The sequence below is a fragment of the Phyllostomus hastatus genome, unplaced genomic scaffold (genome assembly GCF_019186645.2).
Source record: "Phyllostomus hastatus isolate PE091 unplaced genomic scaffold, TTU_PhHast_1.1 phas_scaffold_60, whole genome shotgun sequence".
NCBI lineage: Eukaryota > Metazoa > Chordata > Mammalia > Chiroptera > Phyllostomidae > Phyllostomus > Phyllostomus hastatus.
The window spans coordinates 17,773,823-17,792,297 of NW_025334038.1; the positions used below are offsets into that span (position 1 = coordinate 17,773,823).

Consider the following 18,475-nt stretch of genomic DNA (forward strand, 5'->3'; position numbering starts at 1 on the left):
ACAGCTTTGCTGGATAGAGCATTCTTAGATGTAGGTCTGTGCCTTACTTTGAATAGTTATTTTCAGCCTCTTCTTGCCTGTAAGGTCCCCTTTAAGAAATTGGCTGAGAGTCTTATGGGAACTCCTTTGTAGGTGATTCTCTCCTTTTCTCTTGCTGCTTTTAAGATTCTCTCCTTATCTTTAATCTTGGCTAATGTAATTATGATGTGCCTTGGTGTTCTTCCTTGGATCCAACTTCTTTGGGACTCTCTGAGCTTCTTGTACTTCCTAGAAGTCTATTTCCTTTGCCAGATTAGGGAAGTTTTCCTTCTTTATTTTTTCAAGTAAGTTTTCAATTTCTTGCTCTTCCTCTTCTCATTGTAGCATGCCTATGGTTCAGATGTTGAAATGTTTAAAGTTGTTCTGCAGGTTCCTCAGTCTCTCCACTTTTTTTTTTTGAATTCTTGTTTCTTCATTCTGTTCTCATTTAACATTTATTTCTTATTTTTGTTCCAAATTGTTGATTTGCACCTTGGTTTCTTTCCATTCACTGTTGGTTCCCTGTGCATTTTCTTTTATTTCACTTTGCATATCCTTCACTTTTTTCCTCTGCTTTGCAACCATACTCAACCATTTGTCTGAGCATCCTGATTACCAGTGTTTTGAACTCTACATCTGATAGGTTGGCTATCTCCTCATCACTTAGTTCTATTTTTGGACCTTTGATATTTTCTTTCATTTGGGTGGTATTTCTCTGTCAGGTGCACCTGACAAAGGGGTGGAGCCTTAGGTATTTGCCAGGATGGGGCAATACACTGTCACTCTGTTGTGGTGCTGTATGTGGGGGAGGGGTCAAAGAGGGAACAATGCCTCTTGCTCGGCACTTGGCCAGCTTTCAGTCACTTCCCCTGCTACTCACAAGCAAATTGGGCCTTTCTGGTGCTGATTCCCAGGTGGGTGGGTTTGTGTACATTCTAGGACCCTGTGAGTCTCTCCAGTGAACTATCCTGTGAGGCTGGGAGTTTCTCCCGCCACTTCAACCCCCACAGGTTTTTTCAGTCTGAGGTTTTGAGGCTTATTTCCCCACACTGGAACCGTGGGTTGTGCAGTCTGTCTTGCTCCCCAGTTGTTCCTCCTGGTTTATCTGCATGCAAATGTGGGACTGACCACTCAGCCAGTCACTGCCTTGCCACGAGTCTTCTCCTACTAGTCTGGGTGAATGTTTCTTCAACTCCTTTGTTGTTGGGCTTCCATACAGTTTGATTTTCTGGCAGTTCTGGTTATTTTTAAAAAAATTTGTTGTTGTCCTTCTTTCAATTGTGCGAGGAGGCAAAGTGTATCCACCGACACCTCCATTTTGGCTGGAATTCCCCTGCTCCCACAAGTTTTGTTGTGTTGTATTCTACTTTCATTTGTTTCAAGATAATTATTTTTCTATTGATTTGTTGTTTGACTTATTGGTTGTTCAGCAGTATATTGTTTAGGGTCCACATATTTGTAGATTTTTCAGCTTTCCTCTTGTTAATATCTAGTTTCATACTATTAATGTCAAAAAAGATATTTGGTATATTTTAAATTTCTTAAATTTGCTAAAATTTGTTTATGTCTTAACATATAATCTTTCCTGGAGAATTTTCTGCGTACACTTGAGAAGAATGTGTATTCTGCTACTGTTTGAAGAAATGTTTTAAAATGTCTGTTAAGTCCATTTGATTCAATTTCCATTTTTCATTGTTGATTTGTGTCTAGATATTCTATCCATTACTGACAGTGTAGTACTGAAGGCCCCTAATATTATTGTCCTGTCTATTTTTCCTTCCAGATGTTAGTGAGTGCATAAATTTTATGAATGTTATATTTTCTTGGTGCATTGACCCTTTTATCAAGATAATGACCTTCTTTGTCTCTTGTTATTGTTTTAGGCTTAAAGTCTATTTTATGTGACATAGTATGGTTATCTCCACTTTCTTTTGGTTTCTACTTGAGTTGGATATCTTCTTCCAACCCTTCACTTTGAGCCACTAGTGTTTTTAGAGAGCTGAAATGAGTGCAGCATATAGTTGAGTATTGCTTTTTTAAAAAATATATTTTATTGATTATGCTATTACAGTTGTCCCATTTCCCCCCTTCATTCCCCTCCACCCTGCACACCCTCTCCCACCCACATTCCCCACTTTAGTTCATGTCCATGTGTCATAAGTTCTTTAGCTTCTACATTTCCCATACTATTCTTGTCCTCCCCCTGTCTATTTTCTACCTACCATCTATGCTACTTATTCTGCATACCTTTTCCCCCTCTCTCCTCCTCCCACCCCCCTGTTGCTAACCCTCCATGTGATCTCCATTTCTGTGGTTCTGCTCCTGTTCTAGTTGTTTGCTTAGTTTGTTTTTTGGTTTTTGTTTTAGGTGTGGTTGTTAATAATTGTGAGTTTGCTGTCATTTTACTGTACATGTTTTTTTATCTTTTTTTTCTTAGATAAGTCCCTTTAACATTTCATATAATAAGGGCTTGGTGATGATGAACTCCTTTAACTTGACCTTATCTGAGAAGCACTTTATCTGCCCTTCCATGCTAAATAAAAGCTTTGCTGGATAGAGCAATCTGGGATGTAGGCCCTTGCCTTTCATGACTTGGAACACTTCTTCCCAGCCCCTTCTTGCCTGTAAGGTCTCTTTTGAGAAATCAGCTGTCAGTCTGATGGGAACTCCTTTGTAGGTTACTGTCTCTTTGTCTCTTGCTGCTTCTAGGATTCTCTCCTTCATTTTTACCTCAGTTAATGTAATTATGATGTACCTTGGTGTGTTCCTCCTTGGATCCAACTTCTTTGGGACTGACTCTCTGAGCTTCCTGGACTTCCTAGAGGTCTATTTCCTTTGCCAGAATGGGGAAGTTCTCCTTTATTATTTGTTCAAATAAGTTTTCCACTGGTTGTTCTTCCTCTTCTCCCTCTGGTACCCCTATAATTCGGATGTTGGATTGTTTAAAGATGTCCTGGAGGTTCCTAAGCTTCTCCTCATTTTTTTGAATTCTTATTTCTTTATTCTTTTCTGGTTGTTTGTTTTTTTCTTCATTCTGGTCCACTCCATTGATGTGAGACCCAGCTTTCATTCCATCACTATTGGTTCCCTGTGCATTTTTCTTCATTTCACTTATTGTAGCCTTCATTTTTTCATCTAATTTGCGACCAAAATCGACCAATTCTGTGAGCATCCTGATCACCAGTGCTTTGAACTGTGCATCTGATAGGTTGGCTATCTCTTGATCACTTAAAAAAATTGGCTCTGGGGCTTTCAATTCTGTTTGAGCCATCTTTTTTGTTTTTCTTCCCTTTGGTCTGGTTGTACCTGTTACGTATGAGGGGCGGAGCCTTATGTGTTCACCAGGGCAGGGTACCCCAGTCACTGGGATGTGATGTTGTATGTGGGGGCAGGGTCTGAGAGGGAACAATGGTGTTTGCTCCACTCTCCATGGGACTTCAGTCCCTTCCACTGCTTCCCCTGAGCAAACTGGGTCCCTCTGGTGCCAATTCCTATGTGGGTGGGCTTGTGTCTGCTGTGGGACCCTCCAAGGACCTCTCCTGAGAGGCTTGGTGTCCCTCTCTGCTTCTCAGTCCCCACAAGTGTCCTCAATCAGTGCCCCAAGGCTCTATTTCCCAGCTCTATGATCCTGGGTTTCTCACAGTGCCTTGCTTCACAATCGCTGCCTTGCTGAGTCTGCCAGTTGCCACCCCTTGGCCAGGGTCTGCCAGCTGCCACTTGCGCATTCAGGGTCCACCTACTGCTCTTGCGTGCTCCGGATGCCTCACACACCTGGTCCTAACACTCTCTGCTCTCTGTGCTGTGACCCATGCCCAGCTGCCTGACTCTGCCCCTCCTACCGGTCTGGATGAATGTTTCTATTTTCTTGGTTGTCTGACTTCCATTCAGATCAGTTTTGGTTGTTATTCTGTTTCTAAATTGTTATTGTCTCTATCTTGGTTGTGCAAGGAGGCTCAGTGTGTCTACCTATGCCTCCATCTTAGCAGGAAGTTGAGTATTGCTTTTTAAAATCCATTTACATGTACAATGATTATTGATTTGTAAGGACTTATTACTGCCATCTTTTTGTTTGCCTTCAGATTTTTCCATATCACTATTATTTCTCTTTCTATGTCTTCCTGCCTATCTTTGTTAGTTGGTGGTTTACCATGGTGATAATGTCCGTGTCTTCTTTTTTCTGTTTTCTATTGATTTATTGTTTGACTTACTGGTTGTTCAGCAGAGTTATTGTTTAGGGTCCACGTATTTGTAGATTTTTCAGTTTTCCTCTTGTTGTTTCTGTCAATCTACTCTAGATGTTTATCTTGTGGTTACCATGAGGCTTACATAAATCATATATCATACACAAAGCAGTTCGTTTTATGCTGATAGCAACTTATTTTCACTCACTTATAAAAACTACACTTATTACTCCTCCTTTTTTATATTGTTGATATTATAGTTTATTTCTTTTTATACTGTGAATTTGTTCACAAATTATACTGTAGTTATTTTAATGTTCTTTTAACTTTTACACTATAGTTAAATGGTTAACCCACCATTCTAATATAGAGTTCCTGTTTTCTAATTATGTCTGTTTGTTTTTCATTTTTATCAAAGCATTGCATATTTTCATATGTTTTTATGTTGCTGATTAGCTTATTTTCATTTCAGCTTGAAGAGCTCCTCTCAGCACTTCTTGTAAGGCAGGTTTAGTGATGGTAAACTCCTTCAGCTTTTGCTTTTCTGAGAAAGCTTTTATTTTTCATTCATATTTGAAGGATAACTGCTGGAAGGTATTCTTGGCTGGCAACCTTTATCTTTTAACCCTTTGAGTATATCATTTCTCCTGGTTTATAGAGTTTCTATTTTTATTGTACTTTATTGTTTATGCTATTACAGTTGTCCCTACTTTTGCCCCTTTGCCCAGCCCCACCCTCAGGCAATTTCCATACCATCATCTGTGTCTATGGGTTATGCTTATATGTTCTTTGGCTGATCCCTTCATCTTCTTTCATCCAGGCTCCCCACCCCCACCCCCGACAGCTGTCAGTCTGTTCCATGTATCTATGCCTCTGTTTCTATTTTGTTAGTTTATTTTGTTCATTAGATTCCATTTAAAAGTGAAATCATATGGTAGTTGTCTTTCACTGACTGGCTTATTTCATTTAGTATAATAATATTCTCTGGTTTGTAGAGTTTCTGCTGAGAAATCTGCTGATAGTTTAATGGCGGTTACTTTGTAAGTTACTTTCTTTTTTTCCCCCTTGCTGTCTTCGAGATTATTCCTTTATTATTGATTTTTTAACAGCTTAATTATAACGTGTCTTGGAAACATGTTTTTCCAACATGGACTTGTATGTCCATTTCCTCCCCAATGTTTGGGTAGTTCTCAGTTCTTATTTCTTTAAGCTCTCTGCCCTTTCTCCCTGTCTTCTTCTGGTATACCAATTATTCTTATATTTGCCTTTCTGATAGAATCTGATAGCTTTGGTGGAATTTCTTCACTTTAAAAAAAAATGTAAGCTTGCTATCCTTTTGTAACTGAATTATTTCTATATTCCTGTCCTCCAAGTAATTTATTCTTTCTTCCATCTGGTCTGCTCTGTTATGTATGTACTCTATTGCATCCTGTATCTCATTTATGAATTTCTCAACTCTAGAATTTCTTTGATTCTTTTTTATAATTTTAGTTTCTTAGATAAATAACTTCTTCTGTTCCTTGAGTTTATTTCTGAGTTCATGGAATTTTTTTTCAGTTTTCTTGTAGTTCATTGAATTTCTTCATAATAGGTATTTAAATTCTTTATGAGTTAGATCATAATATTCTGTGCCTTAGAGTTTGGTTGCTGGAAAATTATTATTTTTCTGATACTTATTTACTTTATTTTACATAGTCTTTAATGATATGTTCTTCTTCTTTAGCACTTGAAGTAGCAGACACATCTATAGTTAAGAATTTATATTTACTTTGTTTTTTAGAATTTAGGCTGATAATTAAAACCCCTTGTTTTCTGTATTCTAGAAGATGACACTATAACTCATGTGTGTTTTCTCCTCCAGGCAGAGTTGGGGGAGGTGTGACACAGTGCCTCTGTGGCTCTGGGGAGTGTCCATAGGTTGGTAGAGATCCTTGACTGGGGTACTCTCAGTGGTCTGCTGAAATCTGAAGCAGGCAACAGTAAATGTGCTCCTTTAGTATTCTTTGTATTTTGGTCTGCCTCTTTCCTTTTCTTCTCATTCCCCCAATTCATGGAGGTTTCTCTTCAGATATCCAGGTACGGCTATAGAGAAATCTCCAGCTGCAACCTCCACAACTGGGGCAGCCAGTTGCTCACCCACCACTTTCCAACTCCTCTGCACTGCCAAAAGCCCAGTGCCTTGCACTGTGGTTCTGATGAAGTGGGGTCCACTAAGTGAGTTAGTTCCTCTATCTGCTCTGCTTCAAAACAAATCTCTATCCCACTCCACTGGAATGCTGGATCCCCTTGTCAAGCAGCCTGGACCTCCACAAACTCTTGGCTGTGGGTATCTGCCCAGTTTTGCACTCTTTGGGCTCCATTTTTCTTGTTCGCAGGGAGTGGGGATTGGGCAGGCTCAAGGACTTCCTTGAAATTTTCTGCCCCCACAGAGGTCCTATCTGCTCCATTTCAGATATACAAGTGGGTAGAAACTCCCAGGTGTCCTGTTATAATGTGCAGAATCACCTAAATTTGGTTATGATGTCTAATTCGTTGTAAATCAAAGGAGAGAGGAAAAAGAAACAACTTACCCTGTCATGATGCTGATGTCACTGTGATTAGTGACTTTAAATTATCTTTATGTTTCACTAATCATCAGCAGTTTTGTCTAGAGTTTCAAGATTACAATTTAGAAGATGGGGATGTATAATGGTCCTTCTTAGTTGTGTGATAACTAAGTGTGTGATGAAATTGACTATGTTTTATGAAATACTTAAGGTACATTTGTTGCCAGGTGCTGAAATGTGGATATATCTCCTATGTTGATGTTACTTGGTACACCTACTGTTAAAAAGAACAAGGTAATAAGAAAGCATAATATTGTGAGAAATGTAATATCCAGGATTCTGTTTACCAGGGATGAAAATGGGTATTTAAAATCTAGAGCAGGGTTGGCAAAACACACACCATGGGACAAGTCCAAACTGCCAACCTATTTTTGAATGTCCTGTGAGGTAAGGAGGAATATTACACTTTTAAATGATTGAAGAAATAAGAATAACATTTTGTTATACATGAGAATTATATGAAATTCAAATTTCAGTATCTATAAATAATGTCTTATTTAAGGACACATCCATGCTCTTTCTTTTTTTCCATATTGTCTATGACTGCTTTTGTACTGAAACAGCAGAGATGTGACAAAGACCTTATGACTTGAAAAACTTAAAATAATTATCATCTGGCCTGCTACAGAAACCATTGACTACCTCTGCCCTAGAGAAACTTAAAGTACTAGAAATAAATTAGGAATTTACTTGTAACTACTTTCCTACTTCTGTTTCCCAAATTCTTTCTTCTAAGGTACTATCAAGACCCGTAGCAGGAGGTAATGCAAGAGTGGGATAGCAGACCCTTCAGTACATTATAAGAACCCAACACTTCTCACCACCTTTGTGACTCTTCCTGTGATCCAAATTACTGTTATCTCTCTGTTTTCACCCTTGCCTTTTAACCAACCCTAATCCAGTAGTCAGATCAGGTCACTCCCCTGTTTAAAATCCACCAATGACTCCCCATACCTTGCTTAAGTCAAAGTCATCACAGCACCTTTCAAAGGAAGACCCTAGAAGGTATGTCCCCCACCTCATAACTCTTTGATAGCTTCTCTTCATCTTATTTTTCTTTTTGCTTCAGCCTCACTTGCTTCCTTACTTTCCCTCAAGCAGTCTGAAAATATTCCTACCCCAGAGTGGTTTGCTTATTGTCTTTTTTTTTTGCTTAAAATGTTCTCCCTTCATATATTTGCATGGCTAATTATTTCATCTCTTTCATGTTCTGTCTAGTAGTTCTATCAATTGTTGAGAATGGGATGTTATATTTCCCAACAATAATTGTGAGTTTTTCTGTTTCTCTTTTTAGTTCTGTAAGTTTTCTCTTTCATGAATTTTGAAGCTCTGTTTGAGATATACACATTTGAGATTTCTGTGTCTCCTTGCTGTATTGATCATTCTTTGAATCATTATGTGATGTCCCTGGGAATTTTTTTGCTCTGAGGTATAGTTTGTATGGTATTAATGTAACCACTGATGTTTTTTTTAAGTTAATGTTTTCATGGTTTTTATTTTATATATTTTTACTTTTATTTTTAAATTTGAAGTGGGTTCCTTATAGATAGCCTATAGTTGGGTCAAGATTTTAAAATCTGCTCTGTTAATTTTTTTTAAAAGGCATTATTTTTAGAGCAACTTTAGGTTCATAGTAACATTAAGGGGCAGGTACAGAGATTTCCCTGCCCCCATACATGAGCATAGCCTCTCCAATTATCAACATCCCTCATCAGAGTGGTACATTTGTTACCATTGATGAATCTACATCGACACATCCAAATCATCTGAAGTTCATAGTTTTATATTATCCTTCACTCTTGGTGTTGTACATTCCATGGGTTTGGACAAATATATAATGTCATGTATTCATCATTATAGTATCATATAGAATATTTTCACTGGCTTAAAAAGCATCTGTGGTCTGACTATTCATTCCTCCTCACCCCCATCCCACCCCATCCCTGCAACCACTGTTCTTTTTACTATCTCCATCGTTTTGCCTTTTGAGAATGTCACATAGTTAGAGTCATACAGTATGCAGGCTTTTCAGATTGGCTTCTTTTACTTAGTAATTTAGGGTGGGCCAAAAGTAGGTTTACAGTTGTCTGTATGGAAAAAGACATGCAGTTTACAATTACTATAATACAGTAGCTTAATTAGCTCTGTGTTTCATGTATTCACCAGGGTAAACCTACTTTTGCCTCACCATGTATGCGTTTAGGCTTCATTCCTGTCTTTTCATGACTTGAGAACTTATATTTTTTTGTTCTGAATAATATTCCATTGTCTGGATGTACCACAGTTTATTTATCCGTTTAGCTACTGAAGGCATTCTGGTTGCTTCTGAGTTTTGGCAGTTATAAGTAAAGCTGCTATAAACATCTCTGTGCAGGTTTTGTGTGGACATACATTTTCAGTGACTTTGGGTAAATAGCAAGGGACATGATTACTAGATTGCATGGTAAGAGTATGTTTAGTTTTGTAAGAAACCATCTAGCAGTACCATTTTTCATTCCCACCAGTAATAAATGAGAGTTCCTGTTGCTCCCCATTCTCAATAGCATTTGGTATTGTCAGTGTTCTGGGTTTTAGCCATACTGTGGGTGTGTGGTAGTATATAATTTTTATTTTATTTTGTATTTCCTTGATGATACAAATATATAATATAGAACATCTTTTAACATGCTTCTTTGCCATCCATATATCTTATTTGGTGAGGCTTCTGTTAAGGTCTTCAGTCCATTTTTTTGTTATTTGTTTTCTTATTGTTGAATTATAAGAGTTATCGGTATGTTTTGAATTACAGTCCTTTAGCAGATGTGTATTTGGCGAATATTTTCTCCCAGTCTGTGGCTTATCTTCTGACTTGCTTCACAGTGTCTTTTGCAGAGCAAAAGTTTTTAATTTTTTAAAAATATATTTTATTGGGAGAGTTCCAACCAAGCTGGTGGTGTAGGTATAAACACTTCACTTCCTCACAGAACCAAAAGGATAACAACCAATTTAAAAACAAAAAGCAACTAGAATTGCCAGAAAATCAAACTGCATCATGGAAGTCTGACAACCAAGGAGTTAAAGGAGAAACATTTCACCCAGAATGGTAGGAAGGGCAGAGATGGGAAGCCAGGGTGGAGAGGATCAGCGGCAAGGCAGCAGATAGTGGACTGGGGCAGGCGAGGTGGTGCCTGGCAGAAGAGATTTCCCACATTCACATGCAGATAAGCTGGGAGGAACAACTGGGGAGTGAGACAAACAGTGCAACCCAGGGTTTTAGTGAGGAAAAATAAAGACTCAAAACCTCTGGCTGTAAAAATCTGTGAGGGTGGTGGTGGTGAGAGAAACTCCCACCCTCACAGGAGAGTCCATTGGAGAAACCCATGAAATCCTCGAACATACCCAAGCCCACCCACCTGGGAAACAGCACCTGAAAGGACACAATCTGCTTGTGGGAAGCGAGGGAAGTGACAGAAATTAGGGCAGGAGCCAAGCAAGCATCATTGTTCCCTCTCTGACCCCTCCCCTACAGACAGTGCCACAATGCAGCCCCACCTTGGGAAATACCTAAGGCTCTGCCCCTTACAATGTAACAGGTCCACTGAGACAAAGAAATATGGCCCAAATTAAAGAACAGATCAAAGCCCCAGAAAAAGAACGGAGAGACAAGGAGATAGGCAACCTTTCAGATGCAGAGTTCAAAACACTGGTAATCAGGATGCTCACAGAATTATTGAGTTTGGTTGCAAAATGAAGAAACAAATGAAGGCTATACAAAGTGAAATAAAGGAAAATATACAAGGAACCAACAGTGAAAAGAAGGATACTGAGACTCAAATAAATGATTTGGATCAAAAGTAAGAAATAAATGTTCAATGGGAACAGAATGAAGAAATAAGAATTCAAAAAAATGAGGAGAGGATGAGGAACCTCTGTGACAACTTTAAATGTTTCAACATCCGAATCATAGGCGTGCCAGAAGGACAAGAGGAGGACCAAGAAATTGAAAACTTATTTGAAAAAATAATGAAGGAAAACTTTCCCAGTCTGGCAAAGGAAATAGACTTCCAGGAAGTCCAGGAAGCCCAGAGAGTCCCAAAGAAACTGGATCCAAGAAGAAACACACCAAGACATATCACAATTAAGTTACCCAAGATTGAAGATAAGGAGAGAATCTTTTTAAAGTATATTTTATTGATTATGCTATTACAGTTTTCCCAATTTTCCCTCTTTATTTCCCTTTTGCCCTGTACTCCCAACCCTCCAGCATTCCCCCTGCCTTAGTTCATATCCATAGGTTGTACGTATATGTTCTTTGAATTCTGTTTCTGATGCCATTCTTAACCTCTCCCTGTCCATTTTATGCCTATCAATTATACTTCTTATTCTCTGTACCTTTCCCCACTATTCTTCCCCTCCCCTTCCCCACTGAAAACCCTCCAAGTGATGTGCATTTGTCTGATTCTATTCCTGTTCTAGTTGTTTGCTTAGTTCTTGTTTTCATTGTTTTTCTTTTTTTAAGATTCAGTTGTTGATAGTTATGGGTTTGTTGTCATTTTACTGTTCATAGATTTTTTTTCAGTGTGAATAAGCCTTTATTTTTCCATTTTATTTTCCCAGGGAAATTAGGAGAAGCAGCATGTGTTTTACAAAATGATAGATAGCAAGTGGAAGTACCCAGCACAGCAAAACCAACCATCAAATAAATAGTCCCCAGTAATGGAGGTCACCAAAGCCCAAGGGGGCTCAGTCTCCTGTAGCTCAGAAATGGGAAGGAATCGAGGAAAGAACAGACAGGTACATGCTTTCCTACTCTCCCTCCCTCTTTCCCCATCAATTCAAAATTTCACAAAAGCTTTGGTTTCTAGCAGTAAATATGAGTTACATTTATCTGTCTCCTATTAAACAATCTTATGGCTACTTTGACATAAGTTTTTTTGCACCTGCATAAAAGTTCCTGAGCAACTTGTAAATACATTCCTCTTCCCTTTCTTGGTCTCCCAACCCCACATTCAAAATGAAAGGCCCCCTCATTGCTTCTCTACCATAGGATTAGAGATTGAAATACAGCAATCTAAGTGTTTGGCATGAATCACATATCAAGGAATGGTCTGGACTCAGGGTATTGGGAAAAAGGGATGAAATATTTTTAGCTTCTTCAGAATTTTTTCACAAATTATATAAGAGATGGGGTGACACTCCATACATTGAATGTATATGTGTGGGTATGTGGGCTTTTGTGGTGGGATACAGATAAAAAAGGAGACAGGGTAGGAGTCAAGTTTTTAGGACAGAGGATTTGGTCCAAAATAGAAAAGAGGGGAAGAGGAAACAAAAGAAAGGATGATTCAAGACTGCCACTTCAAAAGGGGTCCCCAAGCTTATGTTTCAGATCCTTGTTGCCTCGTGCAGAACCTTTTGTCAGACACTTTAGCTGTTTTTCTCAATACAAAAAGAAGTTTATAAACAATAAAACCCCAAAAGAACAGTCAACACATTTGCACAAACTAGGCCACCTAGCAATCACCAAATCAGCTATTGTGAAGTCCTACAAAGCCCAGACACATACAATAACTAGAGGAGGCAGCAACTGAGGGAGGCAAGAACCCAGGATCAGACACACATAACCCAATGCATCCTATATTGCATTTGCCCCATTTCAACACAGTGTGGTAGGTTTTAGTGACCTCACAGTATGTAAATGAAACCCGCTTTTCTCCTTCAGCTACTATGACACTAGTCATTGCTGCAGCAGAGCAGGGCACTGGCTCTGGGTGCCACAAAGAAATCATCACTTGTGGTCTCTCTGAAGGCCAAATGGAAAAGCAAAGAATTTTTAAAGGTTGAAGAATTTAGTCACTGCTCCATTTACCTATCCTTGGACAGCTCAAAATGGGTAGAGAGGTATTGTTTTTAAAACCTATCTTTATCAACTCGTTTTTTGTTTTTAAAACACACACACACACACACACACACACACACACACACACACACACCCCTCTTGCTGTGCATGGTAAGCCTAGCCCAATCTAGTGAGGGATAGATCTGGTGTATAATGAGAGTCCCAAACCCTGGAGTTAGAGGTTTGGAACAGGAATCCTTGGTCACACATATATAGACAACCCTCACCTAATCTTGGCTTCCCTTCTGTGCCTTTCACCTAGCCCCACCTCTCCTAGCCTCTGTACCAATCACTTATTTCTGTTCAGACCATTTTGCAATCTTCCAGTAGAAGGAGATCAACCAATGGGGCCACTCAGTTAAAATCTAGTCTTCCACAAAACATTGAAGATGGAGGGGTTTCAAGAGGACACTATGGCAGAGAACCCGGCTCTAACTGGCAAAAATGAGGTAGTTCAATAGGCTATTCACTCCAAATAGTTGTCCTCCCTGATGATAAAAACAAAAAGTATTCCTGCTGTGCAGACCCAGAGCTACTGAACACTTATCCCTGAGATTGCTCATGTGTCTGAGAACACAGTGTAGGAATGAGGGCCCTAGATTAAAATACACAAAAATACAAAACCAGCATATTTATATTATGAAAAAAAGTTAAAATGCACAACATACATCATTTGCACACAGCTAATGCAGTTGCCATTCTGAAGAAAATGGGCCCCAAGGCACATTGTACAAAGAACCAAATAAAATTGTATTGGCTCAGAAATGGGGTGGGAGGGAACTTAGGAGCAGCAGGTCTGCAGCTGTTCCCCAACCATCCCTTTTGCCTATAGTCACAACTCATTGCTTGGGGCAATTCTCAGCACCCTCTTCCAAGAGTGGGGAGGGGATAAGGAAAAACTCTGCTGTACCCCTGAGAGATTCCCTCTCACAGAATGCAGTCATTTGTGGGCTGGGTTCATCAGTCTGGTCTCATGCTAATCTTTTCACTTCAGCAGGAGAAATATTATTACATATCCTTCTTTAAAATGAAAACAACTTCCCTATCCAGGTTACTTTCAGAAGCTGGAGACTACAATAAAGTATGCATGGGGGATTTCCCCCAAAGCTCTCACATGCAAATAGTTCCTTTGCCTCCCCCTGGTTGGAGTTTCCTTGCCTTCTGACCAAGAAAGAAGAGGGGGTAAACCTATGGAACTCAGCTGGAGATACATGGCAGTGCCAGCTGCCCCTTACCCACCCTGTCCCCACTTTTTCCATTCTGCAGATTGATACTTGCTCCTTGAAACTTCCTGATCACAAAAGGATAGCCTCTGACCCATTGTAGCTCAATTCTGGGCATCAGGGAGCAGGGCAGGGCCATGGATTTCTTCTTCATCCAGAAACTAGGCTGGCTTTCCCTGTGAGCTGGGGGCCTGCTGGGCCTTCAATGGACATGAGGACACCATATGGCTGATATTCTGGCAGAATTGGCACTTCTTGGGCTGGGGTGGCAGCTTGCATTTCTTGGCATGATGGTGTAGATCTTCACAGTTGTAGCACCTGTTTCCTTTTGATCTACACTTCTGCATGTTCTTTCCTTTTGGCCGCCTCTCATGTCCAATACAGAACACCCCACCAGGGCTGGTAACTCGAATAGATTACAGGCCCTTGGTGGAATTCTTAAAGGTAAACTCTACTGCCTCATCCTCCTTCAGGCTTCAGAAGCCCTCCATGTGCATTTTTTAATTTATGTTTATTTTAATCATTGTTCAAGTACAGTTTTCTCCCTTTTACTCCCATTCCAGCCTCCATGTACATCTTACTCTGGTGCACAAAGACATCCACTGGTGGGTCAAGTGAGAACCTGGTGCAGGAAATCATGGACAGGAAGCTGAACCCCATGAGCACGTAGAACCACTTACAGATGCTGGCACTGTGCAGCAGCTACTGCTCCTCTGATACTGGGAAGGCATCTGCTGGCACCTCCTCTGGTGCCTTGGCACAGCCACCTGAAAACTGCTGGTTTGACACAGAGCCCATGGTAGTCCGCTAAGCTGGTTGCCCCAGGTCCCAGGTTGGGTGGCTGTTGGCCTCAGAGAAGTCTGGAGGTCTGATCCTTTTCTATTTCTTAGATAAGTCCCTTTAACATTTCATATAATAAGGACTTGGTGATGATGAACCCCTTTAGCTTTATCTTATCTGCCTATCCATTCTAAATGAAAGCTTTGCTGGACAGAGTAATCATGGGTGTAGGTCCTTGCCTTTCATGACTTCAAATATTTCTTTCCAGCCCCTTCTTGCCTGCAATGTTTCTTTTGAGAAACCAACCGATAGTCTTATGGGAACTCCTTTGTAGGTAATTCTCTTCTTTCCTCTTGCTGCTTTTAAGATTCCTTCTTAATCTTTAATCTTGGGTAACTTAATCATGATGTGCCTTAGTGTGTTCTTCTTTGGGTTCAATTTCTTTGGGACTCTCTGGGCTTCCTGAACCTCCTGGAAGTCTATTTCCTTCATCAGATTGGGGAAAATTTCCTTCATTATTTGCTCAAGTAAGTTTTCAACTTCTTGCTCTTGTTCTTTTTCTTCTGGCACCCCTATGATTTTGATATTGGAATGTTTAAAATTGTTCCAGAGGTTCCTTCCTCATCCTCTCCTCATTTTTTGAATTCTTGTTTCTTCATTCTGTTCCAGTTGGATGTTTATTTCTTACTTTTGTTCCAAATCATTGATTTGAGTCCCTGTTGCCTTCCCATCACTGTTGGTTCCCTGAATATTTTTTTTTATTTCACTTTGGGTAGCCTTCATTTTGCGACCAAACTCAATCAGTTCTGTGGGCATCCTGATTACCAGTGTTTTGATCTCCGCATCTGAGAGGTTGCCTATCTCCTTGTCCCTCAGTTCTTTTTCTGGAGCTTTGATCTGTTATTTTATTTGGGCCATATTTTTTGTCTTGGTGCACTTGTTATAAGGGGGTAGGGCCTTAGGTATTCTCCAGGACAGGGCAACCCTCTTTGCTGTGTTGTGGTACTGTCTTTGGGGGAGGGGTCAGAAAGACAACAATGCTGCTTGCTTGCTCTGCTCTAGCCCCACTTTCCAACAAACTCTTGTGTGAGACTGGGAGTTTCTCCTATAGTGCCAACCCCTGCTGTAGTGTATGGCTAGATTTGAGTCTTAGTTTCCTGTTCAGCCAGTCCTGCCTGACTCATACAGTCTGCCACCTTGCTGCGGGACCTCTCAGCCATCCCACCTGCATGGTCTGCCTCCTTGCTGTGGGTCTCTTCCACCCACCCTGCTGCCTTTCTCTTTCCTACAGGTCTGGTTGAATATTTCTTTAATTCCTTCCTTGTTGGAGTTCCATGCAGTTTGATTTTCTGGCACTTCTGGTTGTTTATTGTTTTTAGATTGGTTGTTATCCTCCTTTTGGTTGTACCAGGAAGCGAAGGGTTTCTACCTATGCCTCCATCTTGGCCGGAACCCACAGGAGAGAATCTTAAAAGCAGCAGGAGAAAAGGAGAGAGTCATCTACAAAGGAGTGCCCATAAGACTATCAGCTGATTTCTCAAAAGAAAACTTACAGGCAAGAAGGGGCTGGAAAGAAATATTTGAAGTCATGAAAGGCAAGGACCTACACCCAAGATTACTCTATCCAGAAAAGCTATCATTTAGAATGGAAGGGCAGATAAAGTGCTTCCCAGATAAGGTCAAATTAAAGGAGTTCATCATCACCAAGCCCTTATTATATGCTTATTTAAGAAAAAGAAGATAAAAAATATGCCCAGTAAAATGACAGCAAACTCACAACTATCAACAACTGTACCTAAAAAACGAAAACAAAAAGTGAGCAAACAAGTAGAACAGGAACAGAATCACAGAAATGGAGATCATGTGGAGAGTTATTAGTGGGGAGGGGGAAGGGCAGAATGGAGGAAAAGGTACAAGGAATAAGAAGCATAAATGGTAGGCACAAAATAGACAAGAGGAGGCTAAGAATAGTATAGGAAAAATGGAGAAGCCGAAGAACTTATATGACCTATGGATATGAACTAAGGGGGGCGGTAATGCAGGAGGGGGTGTACAGGGCAGAGGGGGTTATGGAGAAAATATATTGGGACAACTGTAACAGCATAATCAGTTTTATTTGGATAAAGTAATCTTCATTTAGGTCCTTGCTTTTCATCACTTTGACTACTTCTTGCCAGCCCTTTCTTGCTTGCAAAGTTTCTTTTGAGAAATCAGCTGACAATCTTATGGGAACTCCTTTGTAGGTAACTCTCTGCTTTTCTCATGCTTTTAGGATTCTCTTCTTATTTTTAACCTTTGGCATTTTAGTTATGATGTGTCTTGGAGTGGGCCTTTTTGCATCCATCTTGTTTGGGATTCTCTGTGCTTACTGGAGTTGCATGTCTATTTCCCTCACCAAATTAGGGAATTTTTCTTTCATTGTTTTTTTCAAATCGATTTCCAATTTCTTGATCTTTCTCTTCTATTTCTGGCACCCCTATGATGTGAATGTTGGATGCTTGAAGTTGTCCCAGAGGCTTCTTACACTATACTCATTTTTTTGGATTCTATTTTCTTCTTGTTCTGATTGGCTGTTATTTGGTTCCTTATGTTCCAAATCATTGATTTGATTCTTGGCTTAATCCACTCTACTGTTGTTTCCCTGTGAATTGTTCTTTATTTCAATTAGTATATAATTCATTTCTGACTGGATCTTTTTTATGCTGTTTAGGTCCTCACTAATTTCCTTGACCATCCTTATATACAGTGTTTGAATTCTGCATCTGATAGATTGCTTATCTCCATTTCATTTAGCCCTTTTTCTGGAGTTTTGATCTGTTCTCTCATTTAGGCCATGTTTCTTTGTCTCCTCATTTTGGCAGCCTCCTTGTGTTTTTTTTCTATGTATCAGGTAGAGCTGTTTTGACTCCTTGTCTTGGTAGTATAGCCTAATGCAGTAGGTGTCTTGTGGGGTCCAGTGGCACAACCTCCCCTATCACCCAAGCTGGGTACTCGAGGTGCGCCCTTTGTGTGGGCTGAGTACACCCTCCTTTTGTAGTTGAGTCTTTGTTTCTTTTGGAAGATTTATGAGAGGAATTTACCTAGCCCAGTCAGCTGGGAGGATTGGCTATGACCACTTACCACCAACGTCTGCCTTCTGTGGAGGATCAGTTGTGCAGAGGCAGGGTGGTGATTCTCCAACATGGTTTGTAGTTGTCCACTGAATACACTGGCCCTGAGGTTTCTTCCAACAGTGCAGGCCAAGGGCAGCCCCCACTTGTGTTTTTCCTGGGGCTGCCCTCCCTGAGCTATAAAGCAATCTGAGAAGGCTGCTACTTGTGCTGGGCTTGGAGATACCCAGGCAAGCACATGCTGTGAAACTAGCCTGGCTGCTGCTAGTGCCTGGCTGGAACCCACAGAGGCCAGCTGTTGCTTGTTTGATAGGATTTAGAAAGTGTGAAACATGAGCCAAGACCAGGCATTCATATGGAAAAGCAGCTTGGGTGGGCCTATATGTTGGGTGGGGTAGAGTTTCTAGGGATCTCCAAGGCGGCTCAAACAGCATTAACCAGGTTGATAGAGTCTCAAATATGGCACCAGCCTGCTGGCTCTGTGGCTCTGAGGGGGTGTGGCTTAGAAAAGGGACAATAGTCTCTTCTTGCTTTGATGCCAGATACTTCAGCCTCTCTCAGTATGCCACTGGTGCCCTTAAGCTGCCACTCCAGTGCTAGAGCTCAAAAGGAGTGAGTCTGAGTAGGTGAGTCCATATGTGGGTTTTTAAAGAAGATATTCTTGGGGCTCCAGAAGTAT

The 18,475-nt window shown here is 40.4% G+C and overlaps 1 pseudogene; it reads right to left on the bottom strand.

The window, feature by feature from the left end:
- Positions 1-14,010: 14,010 nt before the first annotated feature.
- On the bottom strand, positions 14,011-14,704 carry LOC123810495 (annotated as a pseudogene).
- Between the last annotated feature and the right edge of the window lie 3,771 nt (positions 14,705-18,475).